The following is a 14,960-nucleotide window of genomic DNA, read 5'->3' on the forward strand; positions in this document are numbered from 1 at the left end:
TCTGAGTGTTTATAGAAAGTAAGGTCTTTTGTCCAATAAGGCGTGCATTATGCATCACAAACACAAACACACATACACATGCACATGCACACGCACACGCACACTCACTCACTCACAAATGCTGACAATTTAAACAAAAGCACGTTTAAATATTTAAACAACTTTCAGTTGGCGCGTCGCGCCAAACTGTTCAACATGCAATACACTTAATGGCAATTTTGAATACCCTTGCCATGTTGCAGTTCAGCACTCGAACGATGTTTGTCAGCTGTGTTCAGACTGGGCAATAATTTGCGCCAAAACGCATTCAAATTAAATCTCAAAGGAATTGTACACAAATTTTTTTTTTGCTACGATTGCTATAAAATTAAAATCATAGTCCTTAACTAAGTGCGCCTTTTCAAAGTAAATGCTTGGCCTTAAAAATATTTTAAAACTTTATAGCAGATCTTCTGAAAGGAGCATTCAATCATAATTCAATCGGAATAAGTCTAAGATAGTATTGCCTTTTGCCTTTTTTCTTTGTTTTCACATATCTGATCAATTATTTATTCTTTCATATTTTCAGATTTTATAAAACATTTTAATAAATTTCAAAAATTCAATAAAAGTTAATTAAATCGGCTATAATATATATAGCATCATTATTTAATCAATTATATATTTATGATCTTCTACACTCCTTCGTACTCACAAATACGAATTCGTAGGATTGGGCTAAAAGCTCGATTTAAGAGTTAGGAACAAAACTAGATGAAACTAAATTAAATTAAATGAATTAAATTAAATGAATTAAATTATCTGAAGTGGGGAATAAGGGTTTCAATTATTGACAAAACTCCTATTTTAGCAATCACTTTAGGAGATTTAAGTCTGATTCGGAAAAGAAAGTGTATCTCAAGTTCGTTGGGCCAGGAATAATGTTCTGTGTGGCCCCATGATTTGTTTGCTAAAGCGCGCTCAGTAGCCAAGTGGCGAGGTTAACGTTTAGCTATTGCTCAAATATTCTAAATATTTGCTAAATAATAGAGAAGACAAGAGCCAAGGCCTGTTGGCAGGGCTTGGCGTGTAGGCAGCCAGCCAAGCGAAGACAAATATTGGCAGCATGCCCAGAGACCCAGACTCAGACCCTAAGTCATTCACTCAGTAATTCAGTCAGTCAGTCAGTCAGTCATTCAGTCATTCAGCCCGCCACTCATTCTTTAACTCTGTCAGCTGGGCAGTATGGGCTATAAATGGCAGTTGCTTGACGCTCAAATAGCCGCAACTATTTGCGTAGTAAAGTGTACCTGCCGGTAGTCAAATAGACGCACACACCTCACACTACACACACACTACACACACACACACACACACACTCATTACACACACATACATATGCACATTGACAGCGGTCAGGAGCAGCTCCACACACTCGACGTGTTGGCAACGTCAATGAAGTCGTCGCGTCGTTGTTTGTTGGTCAGCATGGGGCGGCTCGAGGTTGGACAGCTCCAAAAGTTTGTTTGTGTTGCCGGCTTGTCTTTACAAACACGCGCACACACACACACACACACACACACACGCGTTGTTTTTTCTTAAATAATGTTTTATGGATTTTACATACTGCCGACTGTTGATATGTGACAGGTTTCAATAAACTCAATGAGCCATTCAATTTGGAGTTGCTGCGGAAATCTGACAACGCTCCATGGCAGCCATCAACGTAGAGCCTAAGAAACGTCGAGTTTAGAAAAGCTTTGCGAAGCGAATTTAAATTCGAATTTGAGGTTTTTTTCTAGGCGTGGGTAGTTCATTTGCTTCCAACGGCACTCTTTTGGTCAGTTCTTTGCATACAATTTATGAGGAAGTATGACCATGTTTACATAATATTTTTTAAAATAAGCAACAATCTGCTGAAATGGCAAAGAAAGACAATGAAATAAACTACTTCTATAAAAGAATGGAGTTTTACATTTTATTTTGAAGATAAACCCCTAAATGTTATTAAAAATACATTTTTATTTAAAACAAAAATGTATCTCAACATTTATTATTACAATCTACACTCTAGTCTCGTTTTCGAATTCAAAGTCAAATATGAAATATCGATATAGTGGAATAGAATTGGGAACAATTATGCCAATTTCATATCAGCAGATATTAAAATGTTCTCTTCTTTTATTTTCAATCGTGAGAGAATAAGTAGATTTATTTTGCAGTAAGCAGATTGTTGAAATGGCAAAAAAAGGTAATGATTTAAACTATAAAAGAATGGAGATTTACATTTTATTTTGAAGATAAAACCCTAAATGTTATTAAAAATACATTTTTATTAAAAAAAAGTATATCAACATTTAATTATTATAATCTACACTCTAGTCTCGTTTTCGAACTCAAAGTCAAATATGAAATATCTATATAGTGGTTCAGAATTGGGAACAATTACCAGCAGATATTAAAATGTAATCTTCCTTTACTTTCAATCGAAAGAGAATAAGTAGATTTATTTTGCCGCAAAATCAAATTATTCAAATTATTATCAATTATTATTAGAGAGCTTAAGAAGTGCTTTGGAATATCTGTTAATAAACGTAAGCGACCAGCATTTATTACATTGCTTTTCAAGTACATACCATATAATGAAAAGTACAATAAAGAACTACCTGCATGTCGAACTAGATTTTCAAAACTTATGTTGTACAAAAACACAAGAAAACAAGCACACTTATCCATTGCCATGCGCCGATTTATCTGTGCAACAATCTATTCTCAATTGTGCGCCCAAGACATTGAGCCAGTTTAGTCCAAGTGACTAAAGTGGTAAGAAGTTGTCTCCTACTCGTATAGACCAAGTCCACTTGCGCCCAAAAGATTGTCAGCGGCAGCTTCGAGTTGTCAACTTAATTTACAGCTAACATGTGAGCTACAAGTTCGCAGCGATTGAGCAAGCGATAAAAAGTATTAATTTCATAGACGGTGCAATTAACATAAAGCGGACAAATGGACGCCTGAAATGGACCTGAACAGAAAACGCCAGCTTTGCGTTTGCGAGTTGGCGTTATGGAAAAGTGCTTATAAATATGCAAATACTCGCTTAAATAGTTCAGATTACAAAAAGGCAAAGCATTATACCATATAACATACTATAGTATGAATTGTAGTTAGTTGTGTATTCGAGTATAAGTATGTATGGCACAATTTTTTATTGATATTTATTTTTATGTGCGAGGCACGAGTTGCGATTTGGCGCCGACAACTCGGCTCGCTTGCTGATAAATGTGGCTACGTATTGTTTTCTTATTTTTTAGTTGTTTTTTTTTTTAGTTTTTTTGTTTTTCTTTTGTTTGCAACGGGTGATGGCCTGACTGACATTTGCAATCGTGGTGAATGAGTGGTGGCCGGTGCACATAAAACCATTAACAAATCGCCTGTTTGCCAAATCGTCAAATTATCCAGCAGCACACGATTAGCATAAATTAAAAACTCTTTTCAAATGTAAAAACTCATCTTTGACACGCCGAAACACAGATACGCTGCTCATCATCTTCATTCAATTATTATCTGTTGAAAATTATTTTCCATTTATGTTGTTCCCTTTTAAGCTAATGCTTTGTACGGAGCAAAAGTATTTATTATATCAGCTTTGCATATGAAATAAATACGTCTATATCACCTGCGGTTTTTATACAAATTAATACATTTTCGAGTTCAGATTCCACTGGAATTTTGAAAGGGATCTAACCAGTTTTTAAGCGATCATTAAACATGCGTTAAGATCGTCTTTACTTTAATTGAATGTGTTGACTATATATTGCCTTAAGAACTTTATAATTTACTAGATTTAATTGTTCCAGTTAGGGACTCGAAAACATCAATATGTTATCTCACAGAAGATGTACGAAGATGTACATTTGAAAAGTTTCCAAACACTTGAAAAGTATTTTGAAACGCACTTCAGTATAAATTCAATTTAAGCTTTGAAGGAAGGAAATAAACTCCTTAAAATGGGGATCTGGGAACACAACCCATATAATACAACATAATTCATCAAAAATGTTAAGCCTTTCATAATCTTTGAGGGGCTCATTTATTGTACTTTATTTATCAACTAAAGCGCTTGCCAGGGTCTCTTTGAAACTCATAAGTAATGTGCTTTCCAGTTAAGTGAAAGCCTTCCCTTTTTAAATAGAAAGTTAAGTTAAAACTAGCTCAAAAGGGTTTTATAGTTAATAGCTTGTATCTTGCATCGAAAAAATCTGTATGCACATCTTGCCGCTCCAAGTCCATCAAACTGCCCGAGCGATTCATTATGCCTATCTTAGCGAACGCCTGCCAAGTTTAAAGGCCACTTAACCCATAAGAAAACTATAAAGTTATGCGTATAATACAAAATTTATAACCAAGAGTATAAAATTATATCTCTATAATCAACATATTGTTAAAAAAGTCATCAAGAACTGGCCAAATGACGCGCTTAAAATTGAAATGTTGTTTTGCCATTTAAAAAAAAGAAACAAAAACAAAAACAAACTACAACAAAATGGGAAAAAAGCCGAAAAATCTTGTAGAGAAATGTCAAAAAGTCGTTCAAACGTGGCCGACTCACATGCACACTCACAATACATACAGTACATACAAGTAAATATGTACGAGTATGCTCAAGTGCCCTACAATATGGGGGAACAACGAAATCCTCACGCACTTCATGAGCGGCGGCAGCAACAAAAATAGCAATAACAACAAACAGAAGCCGACAGAAAACAGAAAACAATTTCAATAAATCGTGCTAGTTCAATAAAAGTAAATTAAACGTTTGCCCAGTTGGTTGGTTGGTCGGCTGGTCGGTTGTGTCTCAATTTGTGGCTCGACACATTTCAAGCGCTCGATGAGCTGCCACAATGCGTGGAGATAAGTGCGATGATGTTGGCCGAGGGGCATGTTCACAACAACAACAACAACAACAACAACATTGAAGACGACTCCACTTGACGCAATTACGCAGAAGCTGTTGCCGAAAAAGACTTTCTACATACTACATACATACTCGTATATACGATATATGTGTGTCTGTATCCTCTTGCCTTTTACTCGACTCCTCGGCTTATTGCAGTGTGCCGCCGGCTTGCCACATGCCGATATGTTGCACAGATAGGTGTGGTTTGGTGCCGCCGACCCTTTCGGGTGTAAATTAAATGCAAATGCGCAGCAGGCTCTTACTCTTCTTTCTGTTGTTCTTGTTGTTGCTGTCGTCCTTATCAAAAATCTATCAAAAAGAAATTGGCAAATGTTTAGCGCGCTCACAGCCGATAAGCAGTCGGTCCTGTTTGGGTCTTAGTCGTGGCTCCGAACAGGCTATTAAGCCATAAAACGCATGCAAATGAAGGCGTTGAAATGCGCATAAAGAGCCACGAAAATGCGAGGGCTTCCATCCAATGGGTAGGCGTTGGCGGCTCCTTAAAGGGCGCAAAAACTAACGCGCTTGACCTCGATACACATACTATATACGAAACTAAAAAACCGAAGAAGAAGAAGAAACAACAGTTTTGACTTAAGGCTAAGGACAACAGCTGCCTCAATGACTAACTGCCTACTGCCTACCTGAACATTTGAACATTTGAACTGCACAGTGTGGCTATTGCGTGTCTTAGTTGGTAAAATGAATAGGAGCCAATGTTTAATTATGGCTTTGAAACTAAAGTGATGTTACGTGTAGTCATCTACAAGTATAATAAAATAAGTCATTCCTAATAATTGTGATTACATGTTAATATATTGGTGGTTAAAGAACACTTTCAATAATATAATAATAATAATATAAAAAAATTCGTATATATTTGGGAGACTATATTAAAGATCGCTCTTTATCAGAAGCTTTATCAGAAGACAACCTAAACATCTTTAAGGTCTTTTTGTCTTTTTAATGCAAAACATTCAAATAAAGATTAAAGCCAAGTTTCTTGTACTTATGCGCTAATCAGATTGAATATAATTTAGCAAAATAATTATTCATACTCAATATACATATGACTCATTTTTAAAATATTTTTCCACATTGCTACCTAATTTATAGTTTCTATTTTTATTTATTTCTGTTACATTATTATTGTCTTGCTTAAAGAGCTGCTTTCTACTTTCAAAAAGTGTTGCTGCTTTAAAGTTAATAAAAATTCAAAAATAATAGTTTTGTTTCAATTAAATCGATGATAGAATACGGATTTAACGTTAGTATCTGTACTCTGAAATGGACAAACTGGCACACTGTACTGCCCATAAATGTGTGGGGTAAGTGTAAATAAGTCGAAAGAATGGGACCAGGCCAACCGACTAAGTGACTGACTGCCGAGCGAACTGGCCGAGTGACTGGCAATTAATTATGCCCATAGCTCAGTGCCAGGCATATGTTTATTTACTTAATTTACTTAATGACACACATAGAGGAGCAGTAGTCGTAGAAAACTCTGTGTCTCAAAGACAGACGGACAGACAGACAGACACGAGTCGCATTTCGGGTGAGGTCATCAGAGTTCTACGCTGTCCCTAACTTTGTCTCTGTATGTGCGTGTGTGCGTGTGTGTGTGTGTCTAATAAATAACATTATTAATTACCACTGCAATTAACTATAAGTACACACACACACACACACACACCCATTTAGGCTGAGCGCCCACAGTTCGTTAGTTTCGAGCCGAAGCCGAGGCAGAGGTCGAGACTGAAACCGTTGCTCCATTCCAGGCGCTTGTGTGGCAGCCCTAAAATGTATTTAGCACACATTTCTATATAAATGCACACTCTTATATTTATATATATAGTATACAGATATATATATATATACAAGTATGTATTTATGTATCATACGCCACGCTAGTTATATACATATTGCAACGCGCTGGCTTTGGCTTTTGTTTTTGTGCACTTTGTGACCCAATTTGAATAAAAATGTTTTTTGTTTTCCTTGCTTAGTTATTAAACCAAATTTTTTACTTGTGCACTCGGCTGTGTGAGTGTGAGTGTGTGTGTGTGTTTTTTTATGGTTCGTTTTTGCCTTATTGAGTGATATATGAATGCATTAATCTTAGTTTATGTTTATGGGCGCTCTGCGCCGCACATTGAAGTTTATGCCTCGAATTTTATGCAAAATGTGCAATGCGATATGTTATAATAAAGCCAACTAACGACGCATACGAGTATAACGATCATAGATATGGGATGTATGCACGATTTATGCTCGTCTATGTGTGCTTTATGCGCTGCTTTGTATTAAATTTAGCTTTCAATTTGTGGCCGGCCATGTCTAAACGGATGAGTTATTTATATGATCGACAGTCTTGACACAACTTTTTGACAGCTAATTTACAGACAGATAGTAGTGTGTCTCAGAGGATCGAAATAAAGCAGACGGTTTGATGGATTGTCTTCAATGGCCCGATAAATGCGAGGAACATGTCATTCGATTTTTGGAAAAATACATACATACATATATAATATCTTGTGTATTGAGGATTGTGGTCACCAAATTGGAGCTTTGAAATTGATTTCAAATTGTTCATTATAGCAGAATAGCAACCAACTTTTTTTTCTTTTTTTTTTTTTTTTTTGTCTACAAAAAGGGACTCTTTGGAAAAGTTCAATGAAATCGAAAATCTACGCATTGGCAATTAATCAAAAAATTGGAAGTATATCCCTCAGAATGACTCAGATTTTATTGAGGGTGCTATTTAATTAATGGTTTTTTTATTAACATATTTTTAAATTTTAGGATAGATGTTAGATAGAATAGCAATTGCCGATAGGCTCTGGGCTGATAGTTTTAACTGTTTATGCCTTGGAGCAAGCCTTTATTTTGTTAGGCCCCCTTGTGCCCCCTTTCAGTTCTTCAAGGGCTACTTATTAATGTCTAAACAATCCCATATTGTTGCACACGGGCCATGATTTATTATTGTAAATGCAAGAGCTATGCATCCTAACAAGCACCGACTATCAATTTCCACATGTTGCTATGCACAAATGTTTTCTTCTCTTGTCTTTTGTTTAGAATTCACATTAATCTTGGGGAAATTCTTGAATTTTTCTATGCTTGTTTTAAATATTGAAAATGTCAGCGGCATTCTCGACAGGAATCGCATAATCCCAAACTCTAACCGAGCACGCCACAAGTCACTATAAACTACTACAACACAATGCCAAATTACAAGGCAGCAATTTTCCCCACATTTTCCCTCGATAGGAAACTGCCCTGCCTCTGCCTTTGCCTCTGCCTTTGCCTCTCCCCCAGTCCCAGGCCCCTTCTCCCACTGCCCTGGGCTGCGCTGTGTGTGTCACAACGTTTAATCTTTATTAATTACAGTGAAATAATAAGGCGCATGCACATACACATATATACATACACACACACATATATATATATATAGACACATACATAGGGATAGAAAAGGCGTCATCATTGTGGTGTATACGAGCATGTGTTTATGGGATTGTGTGGCGCATAGTTTGGCAGCATTGCCAGCGTCAGCGTCGTCAGCCGCACAGTGGGGCCCAACTGATTAATGCCAGAGCCAACAAGCAAACACGCCACCGCTAGAGCAACAGCAATAACAACAACAACAACAGAGTCAACTCTTAGGTATTTTATGTTTGAATACCCTTCAAAAAGTAGGGTATATCGCCATCGCTGCTGATGGGCTCTGCATTCTCAAGCTAATTCTTCAAATGTGGACAGCCAGTTTTGTTTCAAATTATATTTTAAGCGACGTATACTTACTATGTGTTGATTTATTAAAACTCATTTTTCATTTTTCTTAAAGTACGATTTTTTGATATACGACGGCATTTGTGAAATCAAAGCTCTGAGATATTATCTAATTTATGACAGGGTATGAAAAATACATTCCGTTGCCCACAACAATTTCAAAACATATCGTAAATTATTTAAATTTTTATTGCCCAAAGATGACAAAAGAATGAAATACTGAACAATACGATCTGAAGAGCATAAAGTTGAGGTGGAATCTACAGGAAGCAGTGCAAAACACCTGCGAAATAAACAAAAACAAAATATTTATTTGCTTGTCAATGGAAAAAACCAGCAGTGATCCAATAATAATATTTAAATACATATATGTATAAAAGAGAAAATATACAATATTAATATTCGATTGGTTCCAATTTGTGGTAGTATTGCTTGATGTTTGTAATCGCAAGATACGAAAATATGAAAACAAGTATCAATCGAAAGTATATATATTACTATAGAAGATGAAGCGGTTCCATTTCCAATAAACAAATTTTCACTCCAATACAAAAGATAAGATTCTAGATTCGTTTCAAAATTTAGCTGGTATTTCTAAGATCCAATACGCTCAAACAAAATCCTTCTAAAGTTTTTAGAAAACATATTATAGTTAGCATATAGCAAGGGTATCAGAGCGTCGTCGGACTCAAGGATTGTACTTCTTCTAGTTTTATTTGTTGGCATGGCTGAGTAGGAATTTCAGTTGCGCAGAGGTTTTGGCTTTTGGGTCGAGTGCAGGGCGTATGCACATAGATTAAGTGTCGTATTGTTGATGGTCTGTGAGGAGTGGGGAGGGGAGGGGACCTGCGACTGGGGGAAGACAGAGCAAGTGCAAAATTAGTACGCGGCATACGCAACATCGATGCGCTCCCATCGTTCCCATCGCCATCGCCATCGTCATGTAAGTTGGCTCTTTGGCGTGCGCATTAATCTACGTTGGCGTCAACAAATGCCGCGAACATGCAAAACACACTGCAAAATGTAGTGTGGTCGTCGAAGGTAGAGAGAGAGAGAGAGGGGGGGGGGGGCAGGAGGAGGAGGAGGCGGTCAGGTACCAGGAACTGCAAATGCATAATGTAATGTACCCACTGCATCATCAATAGGAGGCACTGAGGCAGCAGCAGCAGCAGCAGCAGCAGCTCGTTTGCCGCCATTTGCTGACCTCATGCAACCAAAATTAGATGGAAAAACATAAAAAGCATTCGAAATTGATCCTTTGGGTCGGGTCGGGTCGGGGCAGCGCGATGCATTTTGGCCTCGACCTTTTTCATTGAGCTGCGCCGCTAATTACGCATCTATTTTTGGGTTAATCAGCAGTGACCCGACCATGTAAAACCATGTGTATGTGCGAGTGTTTATGTGTGCGCCTTAACATGACCCAAAGGTCAGCTGCGAGAGACAGCACGGCAGGCAGCACCAGGCAATAAAAACATGTAAATTAAGTTGCTCGAATTTTCGGGACATTTGGGGGTTGTCTCAGCGACAGCTGAGCTACCGATAAGAGTTGCCAAGTGTCAGATGCAGCGATAAGCCGGGTACAAGTAGTACAGTAAAAAAAGTCTGAAATAAGTGAGTAATGGAACCTTTAAAAACTTTATTCAACTAACGCTGCATGATAAAGAGGAGCATTTAAAATAATGCATGCAGCTAAGCTTTGAGATGAACGCTGTCTAGTTTTAGTGTGACTGATGAGTTAGTGTATTTGATTAATATTTAGTATCTTGAAGTTGATTTTAGAAGAGAGCAGCAGCTCGAGTCGATCCTTACCCTCTTATCTTTTATAATTGGTAGAGATCTGTTACTAAGTACGCTCTAGTTTTGTGAACTTTTATTTAGTTTGAAAAAGCAGTTTAAGTAACTAAATAAAGAAACTGAAGATTTTAAGGAGATATTTACTACTTAAATGCATTTCAATAATTGATTGTAACTCGTATATGAATTAATAACTTAGGGACTATAAGAAAGACTTATCAGACTATAAGAAAGATATCTATGAGAAAACCTTCTTAACTTATTTAGCAATTTAAGTAATTAAATAAAGTAACTGAAGATATTTAGGAGATATAGTATTTACTATGTACTTTAATGAATTTAAAATGGTCTTTAAATAATTTATTGTAACATGTATGTATATACTCGTATTTGAATTAATAACTTAGGGACTATATCAATGAGAAAGAAAACCTTCTTGCTGATAATCTGACGATTCCTGGCTTCAATTAAATAAACCTATAAATAAATATAACTATAAGTCCTAGAGAAAAAGAAATAACTGTACTAGAAAGTAGAAAATATAAAAATTGAACTTGAAGAAATGTTTATCGTAAGTTCTGAAACTATTTAATTAAAAGTAAATACATGATAAGTACGTCTTATATTTGGAAACATGATGTCCTCCTGCTTTTCATTTCAATTCACATCAAGAATCTACAGAAGTTTTTTTTTTCAATATTAATGTAGAACTATTATAGACTGTCTTAGTTTCCTCCATTAGCAATGAACCGCATTAACTACAGTTTATATACAAATATATACAGACAATTATGTATATGAGGATTCACTGTACAGAACATAATAGACAGGCGGATAGGCGGACAGACAGGTAGACAGACAGATGGAGAATTGCTGCATTGTTGCTTGTGCAAATATTTGCTTAAAGGCTCCTCTGTTTAGTTAAACTGCGGCCGTTGCATATTTGCAGAAGGACTTAGGGAAATGCATTGGAAAACAGTTGACAATTAAATATGCGCATAACTGCTGATAATCATCAAATCAATATGCTGACAATTTTCTCACGCACAGACACATATTCAAATGAGCTGCGCAGCGCATCCTGCCAGCAGGACAATACAGACGATAAGGACGATGGCTGTGGTGGTGGTGGCGGTGTTGGTGAGGGGTTGGCATTCACTCGAGGCAGCTCGAGCGTCTGAAGTCAATGAGCAAACGAGTCGTGGCAGCCAAAAACGATTTGTCAGTGCATAGAATTCTTAACTAAGACGACGAACGCCGGCTGCAAGGCCCACCGTTGACTAACCCCTTGAAAAAGGATTTGTAATTTGAATGTTAAATAGCAGGAGCCGCAGCAGCCGTTGCCTCATCGTATATTTTATTTACTGCTGAATTAATTTCTACTTTTCCTTTTCTTTATTTTCGTTTTGCCCGTTTGAAGGAGTGTGGAGAGTGCATTGATTCGAAAAGGTGCCTTCGTCCTCCTCATCGTTCTGGTTTGCTTTCGATTTCAGTCCTTTGCTCAATGTTTGTTTAGGCAAAAAAAAAAAATCTATTAAAAGAAAATTTTTTACACACCATATTTTGTTGCCTTTTGTTGGTGTTTTTCTTGAAAGTTTTGTGCGACGCAATTGACAGGCGGTCTTGCTCGATGTATGTATGTAAATGGCAAGGGCTAGGCAAAGGGTGTGGCCAGCTGATGTTAAAGCTGAAGCTATAGTCGAGACAGCTGCCTGTTTACCAGACTATCAGACTATATGACTGCCTGCCCGCCTGCCTGCCTGCTGGGCGCACAGCTCAGATTTCAATTAATATTTCTAACATTTCTGCCGTGATTTGTGTAAGATTTTGATGTGTGTAATATTTGTAGAATTTATAGCGCTATAAAAAGCTCGAAATTGCTCAAAGTGTAAAAGTAAGTGCTTGAATATTGAATTTTAAACACAACTGTGCCCATCGACGCCGGCTATTAATTGAATTTTTATCAGAGCTGTGTGTCTGCGAAGGCAGAGGCTGGCAATAAAGCCTTTCAGTAAAGTTATGGGAAAAAGGTGTGTTGAAATTACAAAGATATTCCCCAATAAAATGATATCTTGAAGAGCTCTTGAGCACCAATTGCTTTTTATGCTTTACTGTAAATAGCACCAGAGAGACTATAGAATACAAAATGCTTAAACGATCAAACACTGAATAAATTCGGAATTTTTTTTCACATTGCGCCACAAAATTCAATACGGGAAGAATGCAATGATCTTTTGGGACAACTATTTTGAGGAATTGGAACAGTTTTCATTACATACGTGTATTTCAGTCACAACATAAAAGCATAGGTAATACTTAAATACGATGACGATTCTAACCTGCAATTAAATAATAAAGAATGTCAGTTAGTGTATTAAAAATTAGGTATCAAGTGTTCGGGTATTGAATATATTTTTTAAAAAAATCATCATAATTGATAAAAATAGCAATCTTGAAGTCAAAATAATGCTTAAAAGCCCAAATATATTGAAAAAATATATAGAGTTTTTAAACATGTTCCCAGTCCGAATTGGATTTTGTAACAAATTGAACTTACAAACGAAATCAAAGTTATTGGAAGTAACTTAAAGAACAATCCAATCAAATTCAAATAACACGGTGGTAGAAGTCTTTATTTCTATTCTCAAACCAATCCAGTAACCAGAGCTGATTGTCTACGACTCTTTGCTCTAGAAATAATATTAAGGCTCTTCGCAGTTTCTAATAATTCCAAAGAAATAAAAGCAATTTAAAGATTCAATGCAAAGTTATTGAAACTAATTTAAAGCACAATCCGTACATCCAAGCAACAACAAATCCAATCATGTAATGGTAAAATCTTTATTCGAACTCTGAAAGCAATCCAATGTCGTTAATATCTGGCACATCAAAGTAGCCAGAGCTGGTTGCCAGCAAATCCTTGCTCTATCGAACGCAACACACCACACAATCACGACCACCAACGGGGAGCAACGTTTATCCTTCGACCTTCAAAGCGCCGCCCAATCCTGCAACCTCCCTAATTTCGGCTTCTCCTCGAAACGCTGCAACATTGATTGCGTCAATGGGAAAATGCACACACAGCAATCACCATTGCAGTCGACATCGATATATGCCATTTGATTTGCATAATTTTGCAGACGACAGACAAACGATGACGATGTCGATGACAACCCCAACAAGGCTTAGCAGAATGGCAGAGAGCCCGAACATTTCGGGCACCCTGCCTGGAAAACAAATGCAGGCTAGGGCGTGAGCCGCTTAAGCCAATACAATGATGAGCTCTTTCCCCGCTTTCCCCGCTCCCTCTTCTTCCAATTTCCCGCTGCCAATGCCATTGTGATGTGTGCTGCCTGGCTGTCTGTTTGTATTTTTGCAAATTCATCGATAATTGGCAATTTGAAATGGCAACTACAAAGGCGAGGCGTGTGCTGAAAGGGTAAGCTCGACTGTGTGTGTGTCTGGCTGTCTCTCTGTCTGTCTGTCTGTCTGTTCTTTGCTGTGACTCTTTGACTTTATAAAACCATATTGACTTTGTCACGTATCGCACACACTTGGTTGGTCGCCCCTTTTTTGCGAATATGTCAAGGGCGAAAATTGCATTTGACAAAACATCATCATTATTAACATCATCGTCATCATAATGACTTAATGATGTTTTAATTGTATTATTGATATCGTCGACAAAAAAGGAAAATCAACAAGTTCATTAATTTCGTTGTGTGCCGAATGGTTGTTATTTTTGTTTCTTCTGTTTTGGCAAGTTTATTGTTGTTGTTGTTGTGTTGTGTTGTGCCTGCCAGTCAAAACCAATCAATGCCATTCGCTACCGGCAACAAACAATTCGAATGGAGCAACAAAACTTGTTGATGGTCGCTGGTCGCTGGCAGTCTGAGGCTCATTTCAGCCTGTGGCTAAATATCTAAAATACGTTTCATTGTCTGCACGGTGGCAGCAATTAGTGTCAGACATTTAATTGCCGGACAAAACAAGAGAAACAGCCACCAAAATTATTAAAACTGCATTAAAAAAGCCATCCAGTGGCTGACTCAAAACCAAAACCAAAACTACTATAGCCATAGTCGATGTGGAGATATCGGAGTCTGTTGCCGAAGTCGCCGGACTACTCGTATCGTACCTACCTAGTACGAATATGCAAGTGGTCAGCAATATCCAAAAACGAAACCGGACCTGCCTCAGACATGGGCGATAAATCTTTTATAATTGTTTTTCAACACGAATGCAAAAAGCTGGGGAAAAATTAATACCTACATACAATCGATGGCTGCAGCAGCGCCCTCCCCTCCCCTCCCTTCCCCACTCTTCTAGACACTTCCTCCCCCTTTATACTTCCTTCATAGCCTAGCCAAAGCATTCGAAAAGTCATATAAACAATTTATGAGCATTTTTTATTGTTCGCATGGCCAAAAAGTATTAA

Source organism: Scaptodrosophila lebanonensis, unplaced genomic scaffold, assembly GCF_003285725.1.
Source record: "Scaptodrosophila lebanonensis strain 11010-0011.00,11010-0021.00 unplaced genomic scaffold, SlebRS2 tig00000043-arrow-pilon, whole genome shotgun sequence".
In the NCBI taxonomy this organism is placed as follows: Eukaryota; Metazoa; Arthropoda; class Insecta; order Diptera; family Drosophilidae; genus Scaptodrosophila; species Scaptodrosophila lebanonensis.